This window comes from Micromys minutus, assembly GCF_963924665.1.
Source record: "Micromys minutus genome assembly, chromosome: 22".
In the NCBI taxonomy this organism is placed as follows: domain Eukaryota; kingdom Metazoa; phylum Chordata; class Mammalia; order Rodentia; family Muridae; genus Micromys; species Micromys minutus.
Genome location: NC_137957.1, coordinates 39204443 through 39219988, shown reverse-complemented (window position 1 = coordinate 39219988; position 15546 = coordinate 39204443). Strand labels below are relative to the sequence as shown.

Below are 15546 nucleotides of genomic sequence, written 5' to 3'. Positions count from 1 at the left end.
CATGGGAACAATCAAAACAACCGAAGACGAATCTAAGTGAGCAGGATGAGGCACAATGGGCGGAGATGCAACAAGAGTGGAGTAGGAGGGCAAAAGGAGTGGAGCCGAGAGGCAAAGGATACAGAATAGAGAGATGTGATGGCTTGTGCTGTCAGTTCCAACTACGGGACAGTCAGATGACCTACATTAAAAGTTATTCCTGTGCAGTGTCTCGGGGAGACTTCCCTGATTACATTGATGGGAGTGGGAAAAACCATCTTAATCAGGGAAAAACCATTCACTGGATGGTAGTGACCAGTGGGGGCCTGTGCTGCATAAAGTGGAGTGAACAAGGTTTCATTTACTCCCCTCTCTGACTATAGGTGTGATATGACCCATTGCTTCAAAATCCTTGACTTCCCGATCCCGAAACTGTGGACTAAATTAAATCCTTCCTCCAGTATAGGCGGCTTCTTTCAGGGTATTTTTATCAGAGCAGCAGAGAAGAATCTAAGAGAAGAGGAGAGAGGGATACAGAATATGGGGAGTGAGTACTGGAAGAGAAGGGAGTGGAGGAAAAAATAGGAAATGGAGGAGAGGAGGGATAGGAAGAAAATTCAACTACTGGAAAGGGAAGGAAAATGGCAGAGGGGAAGGTTTCACATTGTAGTAGGGGGGGTGGTTTGAAAAGCCTGTTTCAGATCTATAGATATGTGAGTATACATGGTCTACATCCAGATTTAAGATTATCTTCCACTGTAAGTTATGGCCAAACAATCCAAATACCTTTTCCTACCCTTTATTTGATTTATACACGTTAATCTATATCAGGAAACCTTCATGCTCCATCTACACAGGATTCCACTCCCCGACTCGTAGCTAGTGATCATGTCTCCAAAGTCAACCCCATATTTGCAAAGTTTGAAAGATCCTACATGAAGTGCCTCTCTATTTTTCATTTGTATCCAGTTCTACAAATTCTCAGTACCTTGAACCTCAGTGCAGGGAATCAGATGCCCTTAACAGATTTTGTATGAATGTACTTTTCTATTGTTTGAGCTACTCACAGTAACTGTGAAACTGCTCAGTTAAATCCTTTTCCGTTAGACGTTTCTCCTACATGGCAGCAACCTGTCTATGTCCCCTTGAGTTCCATGAATATGAATGTGCTGAAACCCAAGCCATTTCTCACTGTGAGCTTCATCTCATCCCCTTTCTCTAAGCAGGCAACTCGTAAGGGAAAGTCCGGGGATCCACAACAGTTTTCTTTAAATCAGGATTGTTCAGCCGGTAGCCAACTGTTTCAGATTATGCACAGACCACACCTCGAAGACAAGGTGATCATAAAGTGGGTCCCAGGAGAGCATGACAGAGTGCCCAGTAAAGAAGATAGCTGACATTTCAGTCCCCCAATGTGATGAGGACTGCAGGCTCGGTGGATTTGTAGACCTTGATCAGGCATCATCTGAGCCATTAGAAAGAAATGATGGTGGGTTGGATTTTTAGTGGAAATAAACTTTGCCAGTAGTCCATCAAAGATATTTGTCTTGGTCCAGTGTTCACTTATGGTCAGGAAGTAAAAGTCAGCAGAAGGCAGGATTTGTGTTTCGTGAACGATGCTGAGCATAATCAGCCCGGCTGACTTGACCTCAAGGGCAGAGCGTAGAAATCTCAGAGGCAATTTCTCCACTGCGTTTCTGATCTTATTTGAGAGAAGCACGAAGATGAGACATGGGGAGAGACTGGGGGCTCCCAAATCTGTTTCTTTTTCTCACTTCACTGGGGACATGCTTGGCTGAATTATATCCACCACCACATTTGTAGATTGAAATACTGGGCAGTACCACAACATGGGTCTTTCTTTCTTTCTTTCTTCATGCTTTAAGGCAGGATCCCTACTCCAGGCTCGCCTTGAACTTGCTATGTAGCAGAGAATAAGCTTGATTGTTGGTCTTCTTGCCTCCATCTCCAAGAGGGCCAGGATTACAGGCACAACACCAAACTCAATTTATTTACTATTAGAGACTGAACCTGGGCTTTGAGCATGATAGGAAACTCTCTGCTAACTTTCTAACTCTGCTAATCTTAATTTATTATGATTAGAGTCCTTATAAAAGGGGACCTCTACAGAAAGAGACTGGCTAGAAGAACCATATCAGAGGTTTGTGCTGTTCTGCCACAACCAGGAACTGACCAAAGGTTAAGAAACAGACTTAGGATTGATCCTTCCCCTAACCTTTACAGAGAACAGATCTCTGCCATTCAGAGTTGTGACAAAATACATTATTTTTGAAGCCACCCAGTGTGTGGAATTTTGTTGATACACTCCCTGCACAGCAATGCAGCAGGGTTAAAATTATAATTTCCCCATTGCCATGAACAAATGTGCAAATGTTACACACAGTTGCATACTACATACCTACCACAAACACACACACTGATCAACATACACAGAGACACACAGATACGGGGTGAGGAGAGCTTAATGCTTTTCTTTTATGATTTTAAGACAGAATCTTACTGTCTACTCCAAGTTTGTCTTGAACTCACGGGCTTCTTGTCTTATCCTTCATAGTGTCAGGACTACAGGCTTGGGCAACCATGCCTGGTCTTTTGCATTTTCCTTAATACTTTCTAGTCACCTTTATAGTCAAAAGATCTCATCATCAGAATTCATCTTGGATTTACTAAAGTCAAACTTTCCAGAAAACAAGCCAAAGAACTGATTTTTTTATTGTTAAGAAAAAACCTTCAAAACCAAGATAATCTTTGGGGTACTGGCACCTCTAAATCTATCCCACTGACTCTTGATTATATTTCCACAGGATGGAAAGGAGGAAAAAATGGGGTTCCAAAATGAAGCAGCCTAGACCTTGACAGTAAGGAAACCAGTTCAGAAGGATGACTGACTGCTCAGCATGGCTCAATGTGGGCTAAGCCAGAAGGGGGAGCGGAGAAAGCCTCCTGAGCTTGGTGGCAATACAAATGTCCAACAGAAGCAAAAGGAGAAAATCCCAAATCCAATTAGGAATCTAAAGGGTACAGAAACACAGCCCACACTGGTTTTCTAAGGACATAACCAGGATCATTAATAGAATGAAATTTCCATCTGATGTTGGGAACTGAAGAACTCAGAAAGGATAATGCTGTGCTCAAACCAAGACCAAGATGCAGCATAGATGTAGTCCTCCTAGGACACAAATGAGTTTCCACACCAACCTTTTGAATTCTACCACACCAGCAAGAGCTTTGGATCAGATCTAATGCAAGTTCCTGGATTAAAAACAACCACAGCAACGTTTGCCAGTGGGAAGCTCTTAACCATACTTAAGTGTGGTACCCACAGAGCAGAGCTAAGAGAGGTGGCTGTTTGCGCCTGGAGTGCTGTTCAAAGTTATGAGTCCCGTGGATCTCAGATAAATACTGGTTTGCAATCTGATTTAACCCCTCAACAAAAGTTGAGCTCCTCTGCATTCTCTGTAATTAAACCAGGTACACGGGAACCAATGGAGGTTTCTCCATCTCTCCTTCCCTGCAAGAACTCTGCCAGTGCTTATAAATATTCTGATCAAAACCTGCATCAAAGAGACACCAATTTCCATAACCCCAGTTTACTTTATGATCAGAGATTGGATCAAAGAGAACACACTTCTCTACTTTCCCCTGTCTCTGTATATTCCTTTTTTACAGGTCAGGAAAAACTTATTTTCTAATTTTTCCCCCAATATGCATTTATAGACAGAAATGTGTTTTATTTTTTTTATTAACCTCCCAAGTCTATTTTATTTAAAGTTGAAAATAACTTTTATTTCTAATTGATATTTAAAATAAAAGAAGCCCTGTAAATCCTCATGTAGCATACAACGATCTATTAAATTTTAATCCCAGTGTCTAGTTTAAAAATAGTATTTGGAATTTCAATTACACCTTCAATATCTGTAAGGGATGAAAATGAATTCTCTCCTTTAATTAAAGATGTTCTGGAGCCTCACTCAAAACCGACTCCCCTCCTTGATTGTTTAATTGATGGTGGCTGGGTTAAGTTTGGAGGTTTTAACGGTTGACTTTTCTCCCAATATTTTCACGTTGTTTCTTTCTGTTTTAGTCTTAAAGACCCAGAAGTAGGAATACATACTGTGAACATAAGTAATTTTCCTAACAACTTGGTGCGAATTAAAGAAATTAAGGCGTGCTGTCGTGTTTGTTTGCACAGCTTACCTGAGATTATAATGTCAATGATTCTGCCTTCCTTCTGTGAAGATGCTATTGACCCTAAAAGAATCTTATTACAGATTTGAAAGAAAGTGCCTGTGCAGAAAAATAAGTAAGCTACTCTGCTTCACAAGTTCAATTAGATAGAAGACTCAGAATACATTTAAGTACATTGAAACCATTTTATTCCTGTAACAATTTATTGACTACAGTATAACAAAATATACATTTCTTAATACCTAAAGAGTAATCACTGGTCCCATTATTCAAGGGGTTGCTAAATTTTCCCAAGAAAAGATGGAGGAGAAAGGGGAAGCAGGAAATAAGTGAACGGAAAAGAAGCAGGGAGGGAGAATGGAAAAGGGAAATGGGAAAGGGGGGAGTAGAAGAGAAAGATGGACAGATGGATGAGCAGGGAAGAGGAAGGAGAGAGGGTGGGGGAAGAAGCCACACTGCTACTTTCCAAAACTGCCAGACCCACTGAATCCCATGGCTTCTGAGATCCTCTTCAGATCTACCCTCCTAACCTTTGTGCACTAAACCGGCCCCACAAGCTCAACAATGCATTCTCACAGTGTTTGGTTCTAGAGGTTTTACGTTTAAAATCTCAACCAGATTTACATTTAAAAACTGACCGCCCATTTCCCCAAGAAGGAGAGTTTACCTCCTGCCTGGGCAGCAGGAAGGTCTGGCATTTGCTAGTCTGTCTTTTGTTCCTTGATCTTTAGACAGAGCTCTCTTAAAGTCTTTTTAACAGTTCACTGTATGTAGATTCAGTACTGAGTGGTCCCAAGCAAGTCCATAAGCCTCCTCCCCTCCCTGGCTTAGCCACACACGTGTTCCTTTCCCAACCTCTCAGCACCATCAGAGGAAACAAGAGCTTTCTGCTTTCTGGAGGCCTGGCTCTCTGTACCTCCTATGGGTGACAAATGTCTCTCTCAAATCTCTCCCTTCTTAAATGCTTCTTTCTACAGTTCTCACGACCTTGTCATTGTCAAGAGAGCTTCCTTCATGACCACACATACCCAACCATAGACATTTTCTCCTTTTTAAAAACTGAAATACAGCTTTCACGTTGTAAGCATACATGAATGGAAGTGAGTTACTGTACTCAAAGTGCACAGATGCATAGCTAGCATATTCATTTCCCAAGATACTCACCATCAGGATGCAAACCGGGGACATTTCTATCATCCACCAAGACGATATTTCACTAAGTCCACACGTTGTAGCTTGTTTTTCGCAGCTATCAACATGTGGATATGCTGGAAAATGGAAGCTTCTCTCAATGTGTGGCAGGGGGTGGCTACCTTGGTTGCCTGTTTGGACACTTGTCACAGTCTTCTCTTCAGGTAGGATGTCCTATGATGCTCCATGAAAGGAGTCCTACTTTGACCTTCTCATGTCTCTCTATGTGAAGTAGAACCCTTCCTTCCACATGCTAATGCTAAGTACATCATCATGGGATGGATAGTTAGCCTGTGCCTCTACAGAAAGTCTTTCTTTACTCTTCTGTTGTCTTGTTTTTGAGCCAGGATCTCACACTGTAACCAAAGCTGTCCTCCAATTAGTAATCCTGCCTTAGACTCCTGAATACTGAGATTATAGTGTCTGCCACCTCACTCAGCCAGAAACATGGTCAGATACCACTGTCTGTTACCCATTTATTATGCTATATACCATCCCCCAAGGTACTCAGAGGAGCAATAGGAACACTGGCTGGTCTCACCTCAGCAATCCAGTTAATGCTGACATATAGAGAACAATTCCAGTGGGGGATGAACTAAGGTTGACAAAGGTTAGAGATTGTGCCTGAGGTTGTAGTGTCCACGGGAGCAGGAGAGTACCTGTCTCATGCCTTATGTACTTCCCCTTCACTAATTAGACTCCTACTTCAAGGCCAGTGTTATACTGTGCACTAGAGATGCAACGGCAAAGACTGATAACGTCTTAAAGGATTTATATTCTGGGGATAAAAGTTGGCAAAACCCCAGAGTAAAACATAACCTGTTGTTAGTGCTGAAAACACGGGAGGACAGGAGAGGGTATGTGAGGGACAGGATGAGTGAGCACACTTGCTGTCAATGGAGTGGCCGAGGTTGGAGTGGGTGAGACAGAGAATGAAGACGCTCAGCAAACAGAGTGCTGCAGAATAAGATGGAGCAGCCTTTACTTTTAAGTTACTGTCACAGAACAGTGTTTCTGCCCTGTGTGTGTGTGAGTGTGTGTGTGTGTGTGTGTGTGTGTACCTGTGTGTATATGTATGTGTGTATGTGTGTCTGTGTGTATGTGTGTGTTTGTGTGTATATGTATATGTATCTGTGTGTGTATGTGTGTATTTGTGTGTGTGTGTATGTGTGTGTTTGTGTATGTATGTGTGTGTCTGTGTGTATATGTATATGTGTCTGTGTGTGTTTGTGTATGTGTGTGTGTTGTGTCTGTGTGTGTGTCTGTGTCTTGTGTGTATGTGTGTTTTTGTGTGTATATGTGTGTGTGTTTGTATATGTGTGTATGTCTGTGTGGATGTGTGTGTGTGTGTGTGTGTGTGTGTGTTTGTGTGGGCGCGCGTGCTCGCGCGCACACACACAGGTATATGAACATGTAGTTTTACTGTTAGATATCCATATTTTCTGTTTCTGTTTCTTTTTTTTTTGAGGATTCATCTGTTTAATATAGAAAAAATAACATTTTGTCAATATTAGGCACCATAAAATGTAAACACAATTACTGTCATAAACCTGGATATACCTTCAAGGATTAAAACTGGCATTGTTTTAGTTATCCTGTGTGCACAGAGTGCAGAAAAAGGTCTTTCTATTAGCGCTATGTACATGAGAAGAGGTCCACAGTACAAGGGGCAGCGAAATTTGAATTCTGAAACCTTCATTGCATTTCACTGTACCATCCAAGCTTATCTCCGCTCACTAACCACGTTCCCTGTAAAGCACATCATAACAGCAGCACAGCGGAGTGAGCGATGAGTAAGAGACTTTGATACACTAGAAACAGTGCTCAGTGATATCTGCATTCGATGTATAGGATTAAACATTTGATCATACAGTACCTCCTACAGGATTACTGGCTAATTCGGGGGTGGGGTTTATGCTGTGAGCAGTATTACTAACATGATGACTACTTCCCTTACATGCAAACGTTAGAGCTATAATTTTGATAATAAACCGATTATACAAGTTAACTGAGCAGCTTCTCAGTGTGGCTTATGACACCATGGAAAATATGAGCAAAGCTGCCCTGCATACAAGATGGTTTCTCAACCTGCTTTCACATCAAATTTAATCAGCACAGACCAACACGGTCAATCGGGTAATTCTTAATGTGAACAAATGGGGGAAAGAAAAAAAATACGTATGTACATGAATAAACAGGAACTAGATGCCTTTGTAGCAAGGAATGTGGGGTGTCGGTTCTGGGTGAAACTCTGTTGCAGCTTCTTACTGCCATAGCTGTGTGCTCAGAGTCTGCCCGGATGAGCTTCCAGACCACCCTGCTGTCGTGCAGCGGGCTGGCCAAAACCTGCACTAGCGTTTGCACTACTGAGGTTCACGGCAGCCATCTGCTGATTCATCTGTGAGAGACTCCACTGAGGCTGCTGAGCTTGTGGCAAGCTGAACTTACTCCGTGATACACCCATTTGTCCCACTGTTCCTCCCTGAGGGCCAACAACATTCTGAGGAAGTGGCATCATTCCAGTCTGTGTGTTTCCCATGAACCCATTGTACATGGGCCTGTTCACCATCACGCCCGTATTCTGTCCCATCATATTTCCCACAAGGCCAGGAGCTGCAGGCACTGGGACGCCCATGGAAGGAAAAACTTAAAATGCAGTCGGTGCTTGTGAGGCAAACGGTCTATTTGTGTGTCCCATAAAACACACCAGGAGCGCTTTGCTGTGCTCCTGGGCCATACAGAGATAAGATGGAATCTTTGGATAGCTGTTTCTTTGCTCCTACTTCTGACTTTGTAGTCTGCTCAGTAACAGATCCAGATCCCCAGATGTTACGGAGACAGGGTGGCAGATTTTCTATTTCTCTAGACCACTTCCATCCACATTATGAGCTTCTTGTGCTCAGGGAATAGCTCTCATAATTTCCCCCAACATACCAAGAACACTATACCAACTAAAGCAAAGCTACAGTACTCTGATCTCTTTTCCACCCTGCATCCATAGCAGGAAGCTTACTCCTGACCTTCCAGGGATCTTCTAAAGTGTAACTGCACACACCAAAGACTTCCTGAACATTTACCATCACTTCCTTCAGTTTCATGTACAGTGCTGATCTCCCAACCATACATCAAACCGGTAAGGTGTGGCATCCTTCTGCACATGGAGTATCTATCCACACTGCACCCACTGTGAGTCTCATGGTATGAATACCACACGACAGGAAGAATAGCAATACTCTAACTGGATAACGGGACTTTCCAAGCACACTTCCAGAAAACAGAGGAGACAAATTTTCATTCCTCAGCAGCCATTAGTGGCACAGTTGTAGACTGTGAGAACGAATCACACTAATTGCCAGCACTCCGTGTCAGCATAGACAGGGAACAAAATGCATCCTAGATGTAAGTGCCCTTTGTCACAAATTCTCAAATGTAATCTGAGAAACGCAAATATCCATTCATTTCCTTGGTAGGCATTTATCAGGACTGTGCTACGTGCTGAAATCAGAAACTCGGTGACAAACAAGATAGACTGCACCCCAATAGGGAAACCTCCATCGATTCATTGATTCATACAAAATGCCACCATGATGGGTACAATGAATGAAAGTACTGAGCACTATGAGATCTCGTGAGAAGCAAATGTGGCCAGTACAGGGGAGACTCGCCTGAGAAAGGAGAACTAGAGCTGGAAAAGGCAAAGTGGGAAAGAAAGAGTTCCAACGAGAGGGGCACCCCATGCAGAAGCCTGGAGTTAGAGGCCTTTCCACAAAGGCATGGGAAGATCACCACGCTCTGCTCATTAAATGGGCAGGGGTAATCGAGGACAGTGAAAGGAACAGGGACTGTGTTCTCCCTATCACCCTTTTCCAGGCTGGACCTTCAGATCTGCAGCCCCCAAAGCTTAGTTTCAGTTAACCTTGGGCACGTTAACCTTAGACATGTAGGGATCAAATGAGATTCAAGAAGTGAGAAAGGGTTAATCGTAGCCGAGGGTGTCTGTGAGCTGCTGAGATGAATTGAGAAGAGGCGATAGGGTGTGAGGGGTAGATCCCTTAACAGCAAGAGCTGGTTCTCCTTTCCTAATGCTGCACCACACACCAAACACTAGTGTTGGCTGTGCTCTTAGGAGTTGGGAAAATATTATTTCTTCTGAAAAGCATATAATCAGTTCTATTATTATGACTATTACTTACAGCTCAAATTAATATTTTGAGGAAAATGGCAGTGATTTCAATGAATAGGTGACACTGAGGGGGTTTTATGCACCTTACAGAGTGTTGGATTATTTGACTGTTACTAGTTTTTGTTTGTTTTTTTTTTCTAATGGACAAACACCCTGATTTAGCTCACAAACCACTAAGCCGTCAGTGTGAGAATGACTTAGTTATCTCAGTCTCGAAGTTTTCCTGTGTGATGAATCTGAGACCCTGATGATATTTATTCATTACATTTTTAATGATATATCAGGTTACCATAGCAATTCTGGTTCCCTGGAAACTTCTTTCTCTCAGCACACATTTATTGTGTGCAGCATTAACAGCCTGATCCTATTGTTTGAGCTGTCTCATTAGCTCCAGTAATCTGAAGCTGTCGCAAAATGTTAAGCAGTAGCAATATATTAAAAAATATTTCTTGAGGAATAACATTTATTTAAGGAAACAGCCCACCTTCAAAAGCATCCTTGCTCCATAAGGCTTTCATCAAACCTGCAAGCCACTATCTTTGTTAACCCTAAGTAAGCATAGCTAGGGGATTATGTCATTCACTGTAGTAATTAAATATATACTCTTTTATATAGTTTGTCCACCAATTATTTTTATACCGGTCTTTCATTCCCTTAAAGATTATGGCTTCTGTAAATTAGAAGCTGTTTATAAGCTGGGATGTGTTTCCAACAGGCATATTGAAGCTAGTTACTGCTCTCATCACTGAGATGAAAAATCTGCAACAAAAGCAACTGAAGGGGGAAAATGGTTTATTTTGGCTTACAGTTTAAAGGATGCAGTCAACCATGGCAGGGGATGCATGGTGGTGAAAATGTAAGGTGATAGGTCACATTGCATCTACACTCAGACTTTCTCCCTTCAATGCAGTCTTGGGACTCAGGCTATAGGATGCTGTGTCCTCCCACCATAATTAACCTGGTCTAGAAATGCTCTCGAAGATAGACCAGGGATTTGTCTTCTAGGTGAGAATATACCCCGATGCACTGCCAATTAAGATTAACCATCCCCTCAACTGAAGGTGATCATGGTTTCATTTGGAAAGAGGATCTTTGTAGGTGACAGGGTCAAGACAGAATGAGATTGCCAAGGTGATTCTAGCCCAATATGATACTGTGTCTTTATAAGAAATTGATAATGTAAGATGCAAGAAACACATACAAAGAGATGCAGAAGATGAGCGTGAAACACAAAGACCATCATGCGACATGAGGGCCAAGGTTAGGTGATGCTTCTGTAAGCCGAGGCATTTTCTTTTTTTTTTTTTTTTATTCTTTTCATCTTTGTTTTTACGTCTTGATTTATATTTCTTTTTTCTTTATTTTTTACTTATTCGTTTTACATCCTGCTTACTGCCTCTTCTCAGTTAACTCCACACACAAACCTTCCTCCTCACCATTTCCTTTCTCCTCTGAGAGGGTGAGGGTCCTCCCCCGTATATAAAATCTGTGTGGAACGAGCTGTATCCTCTCCCACCGAGGCCAGACAGGGCAGCCCAGCTAGAAGAACACATCCCACATATAGAAACAACGTTTGAGATAGCCTCTGATCCAGTTGTTCCGGACCCACATGAATATTAAGTTGCACATCTGTTACATGTGTGGGAAGGACGAGGAATTCTGAAGTTCCCCAGCAAACTCAAGAGCCGGGCATGAAGCCTGTGGTTCATGATGAGCTTAGATCACTGGTTCTCAACCCTTATAGTGTTGCAACCTTTAAAAAAAATTTCCTCCTGTTGTGATGTCCCCCAATCATTAAATGATCTCATTGTTATTCACAACTGTAACCTAGTCATTGGTATAAGTCATATTCTAAATATCTGATAGGCAGAACATCTGACATGTGACCCTCAAAGGGGTCTCACCCCACAGGTTGAGAACTTGAGAACTGTTGGCTTAAACCATAGCCTTCAGATGCAACTACCCTGCCAACAGCTTGAACTCACATTTCTTTTTGAATTAAAATGTTCAAGTTTATTTCTACTCTCTCTCTCACTCTATGTGTATGTATATTTGTATGTATCTAGTGTATGTGTTGAGTGTACATGTCAGGGTGTGTGTGTTGTGGCATGCATGTAAATGTCAGAAAACAACTTATGGGAGTTAGTTCTTCCACCATGAAGAAGACTGATCCCATATCATCAGGCTTAGTGACCAGATTCTTTGTTGACTGGGCCATCTTGCTGACCCTGAATTGAGACTTTTACCTCTAGAACTACAAGAAAACACGTTTCTATTGACCAAGTTGTTGTGAGAGTTTGTTATAAGAAACTCATCAAGAAATCAATAAGGACTACTGAATTTGAGTGTGTGCTCATACTTGATCACAATAATTTTTATTAATAAATGAAACAATTTCAACACAGTGTTCTTCAATCAGTAATTCCTCCACTTGCTTTTTAATGGATTCTACAAACACTGGCTGTTACATCCGTCAACCAAGACATTGTGTTCATGAGTATGAAGACAGACATATAAACTAAATAAAGGGAGACTTCCTTAAGCTCTAGCAATCATTTCCTTGTTTGAGGCTACTGTATAGCAAAATTCAGGATAGATATTTGGCTGTAGTCTCTCTTACTTAATCTTTAATCTAAACAAAGAAATATTGTTTCAAGTTTCCAGAAAAAGACTATGTCATTGAAACTTAGTGACTTGAACAAACAGCTAAAAATGGCAACTGCTTACAATAGGCACCAAATTGTTAGGTTTTGAAGTCTGTGGAAATGCCTCTGCTTTGTTGTGACTCTTTGAGGTCCTGAGGGCACAGAAATCTGGGTGACTCTGATGTGAGGCAGGCACGTGATTAAGAGACTGAAGTAAAACACTATTGGTATTCATGAAAAGAAGACAATTGGTAGAATCAGATAGAGTTAATAGAGTAGATTCCTTTCATAATAAACCACAGGGAATCACACTTCTAAGGCAAGGAAAGAGTAAGATGATTTTTGATATAGAAAATAGCAAAAATGCAAAAAGCCTCTTTTCTTGTAGATTTCTCAGACATATGAAACTGATGAAACAGTTTTGTAGTCAAACCTAAAATAATGGGAGACCAAGTATGGTGGTGCTTGTGCAATGTGTTGGAATTATATTTGGCATAAAGCAGGAAGAATTTAAAATGACTTAAACCAAAGAGTTCATTATAAAAATTAATTAGGATGTATATCAGACTTACATCATTCAGGAGATCATTATAATATTGGAGAGGTAATGGTACTGAACAAACATGGAGACTTGAGAATATGGCAGAAATAACTAAATTGTGAAAGAGTCCTCTGAGAACTGGGGAGACCATGTTCATTTTATATGATTGTAGGAGAAGTAACACTGTTACAACACAAAGGGAAACTGAAAGGACAGGCTGGGCTTGAAAGAACTCAGATGGGATAATATGGTCAAGGTAATTAGAAATAGAGATTTCGGGAACAGACTAGACAAAACTAATGATGAGAATTATGGAGTAAAATGGACCAATGTCATCACTGAAGTCATAGAAACAAGACTGTCATGGGAAAGGTGAGCAACAGAAAGCCAAAGCCTCATTATTCTGTTCAACTGTTGGCATGCAGAAACTATCAAGCAATACCTTGTGTTGGGTTAACAAGGCTGAGGAGAAAGAAGAGTAGATTGATCACTAGGGGCCCATAGAGACATCAGAGTTGAAAGCAGGCAATATTGGGATGTTAGAAGCTAGTAGTATAGATGATACTCTAAAGAGGTTACTAATGGAAAAATGGAATAAAGAAGAAACACAAATAGTGGACCAGTGTGTTCTGGGTGTTTATTTAAGAGATTAATTCTATTGGCAGAAGTCAGAATTCCATTTTGCTAAGTGATTGTAGATACTAGGGAGTAAGAGGAATTGACTAATTGTTGCCTAACCTAAACCATTCCACGATGAGGTGAAGTGAGGACTGACTTGCATGGAAAGAGAATCTAACAAAATATTATCACAGAAAAGATAAATCTTAAGGAAAACAGAGTAAAAGTGGATAGAGAGGAAAGTGTGTGCATGTATGTGTGTGTGTGTGTGTGTGTTTGTGTTTCTGAATGTGTGTGCTTGTATGTTTGTGTGTGTGTGTGTGTGTGTGTGTGTGTGTCTGTCTGTCTGTCTGTCTGTCTGTCTGTAAATGTGTGTTAAAAGGAGAACAGCAGCTCCCATGTCATGATGCCTGTCCCACATGCTTGGAAAGACATCCTTTAATAGGAGGATCTGAATTATATATCCACTAGTCAAATCTTCTATCCTGAGACTTAACATATGTGTTGTGGGCAGATGTGAATGCTAGATGCCAACCTTTAGTAAGTCAGTGCAATTACTAAAGAGTGTGCTTTCTTCTACAGTTCCAAGCTTGTGGTCCTCTTCATAAAACACTGCATTTGATCTCCTCTTCATGGCTATAGCTCTGGGGATTTCAACTGTTCCCAATAAATCCAATTGTAGAGAACTTGATTTTGATTAATGTAAAGAGCCTCTCAGGTTCAATATATATAGGCTTCTGTTTTCTCTTTCTTCTAATAAAATATGATTAAAAGATCCAGAAGAAAACAAATGCTCCTGATACAAACCTTTGATGGTATTTGGTGATGTTTGATGAGAGCAAAGAAATGTATTCGCTCTGCTTCATGGCCTAATCTCAGAATATCTAAATATAATTCAAGCACATGGATTTACTGGAAGGAAGAAAATAACAAGAGACTCAACTTCTAGATACAAGTGCAGGTTTGATACCTAGAACAGAAGATTCTCAGAAGGACATACTTTTTAGTGCTGGGTTTTGAGCCCAGGGCCTCACACATATTAAGAATGAACTCTTTCACTTAAATATATTCCCAGCTCTATGGAAATATTGGGTCAGATTAGATGACTTAAATAGGAAGGTATCTGGCTATCAAGCCTGACCACATGTACACACACACACTATACATATATATAATGTATATTTTATATATGATGTATATATTATGTATATATTGTCGTGTTTATATATACATATATATTGCATGTATGTATTATATAGACATATACACAGATATATTCACACTCATACACACACACACACACACACACACACATACACACACACAAAAAACAGAGAAGTTGCGTCATGAAATGGAAGCAACCCACACACACTTAAATACACACAAACACACACACACACACACACACACACACACACACACATGTTCACACACACTTCTTAAATAAAAACTATAAACTATTGGACTTGGAGCATTTCTCAATAGGTAATGATTCTTGCCACCAAATCTAAGAATCTAAGTTTGATCCGTAAAACCCACATGGTGGAAGGGAACAACCAAATCCCACAAGAAGTTGTTTTCTGACCTACCCACTTCCCATTTAATTAACTCATTAATTCATTAATTAATTTTAATATGATTGTGGTTTGAATGAATTATGACCTCCCATAAGCTCATATATTTGAATGCTTATTCTCTGTTTGGTGGAACTGTTTGGACATGATTACAAGGTATGTTTTATTTGGTAGGTTTGGCCTTGTTGGAGGCAATATGCCTGGGTTGTGATGGAAATCTTTCAGTCTGTCCCAGTGCCTGTCTGCTTGCCAACAAGATGAATATGGAATAGGCATCCAAAACTATAAGCAAGCTCTAAGTTAAATGTTTCCTTTATAAGAGTTGGCCTGAATAAGGTGTCTCTTCACAGCCACAGAACAGCAACTCAGATAAAAATAAAATGTGCAATAGAAATAAAATATTGACTTCAAATTCTAATGGCAGCAGACAGCACAACTTCAGCATGTACCTGCGTCACCAATTCTTGGAATACAGATGAAATTCAGGACCAGAACATACATGATATATCCAGGAGATACAGAAAGATTAGATGCAGGACCAGAACATACATGATATGTCCAGGAGGTACAGAAAGATAAATTTAAGACCAGAACATACATGATATG

The 15546-nt window shown here is 40.8% G+C and overlaps 1 pseudogene across 1 annotated transcript; it reads right to left on the bottom strand.

The window, feature by feature from the left end:
• Positions 1 to 7643: 7643 nt before the first annotated feature.
• LOC308434936 (stromal membrane-associated protein 1-like) lies at positions 7644 to 14000 on the bottom strand (annotated as a pseudogene). Its single transcript has 2 exons — positions 13902 to 14000; positions 7644 to 8241 (listed from the first exon to the last, which is right to left on the bottom strand). The product of its transcript is annotated as a stromal membrane-associated protein 1-like (transcript).
• Positions 14001 to 15546: the final 1546 nt, after the last annotated feature.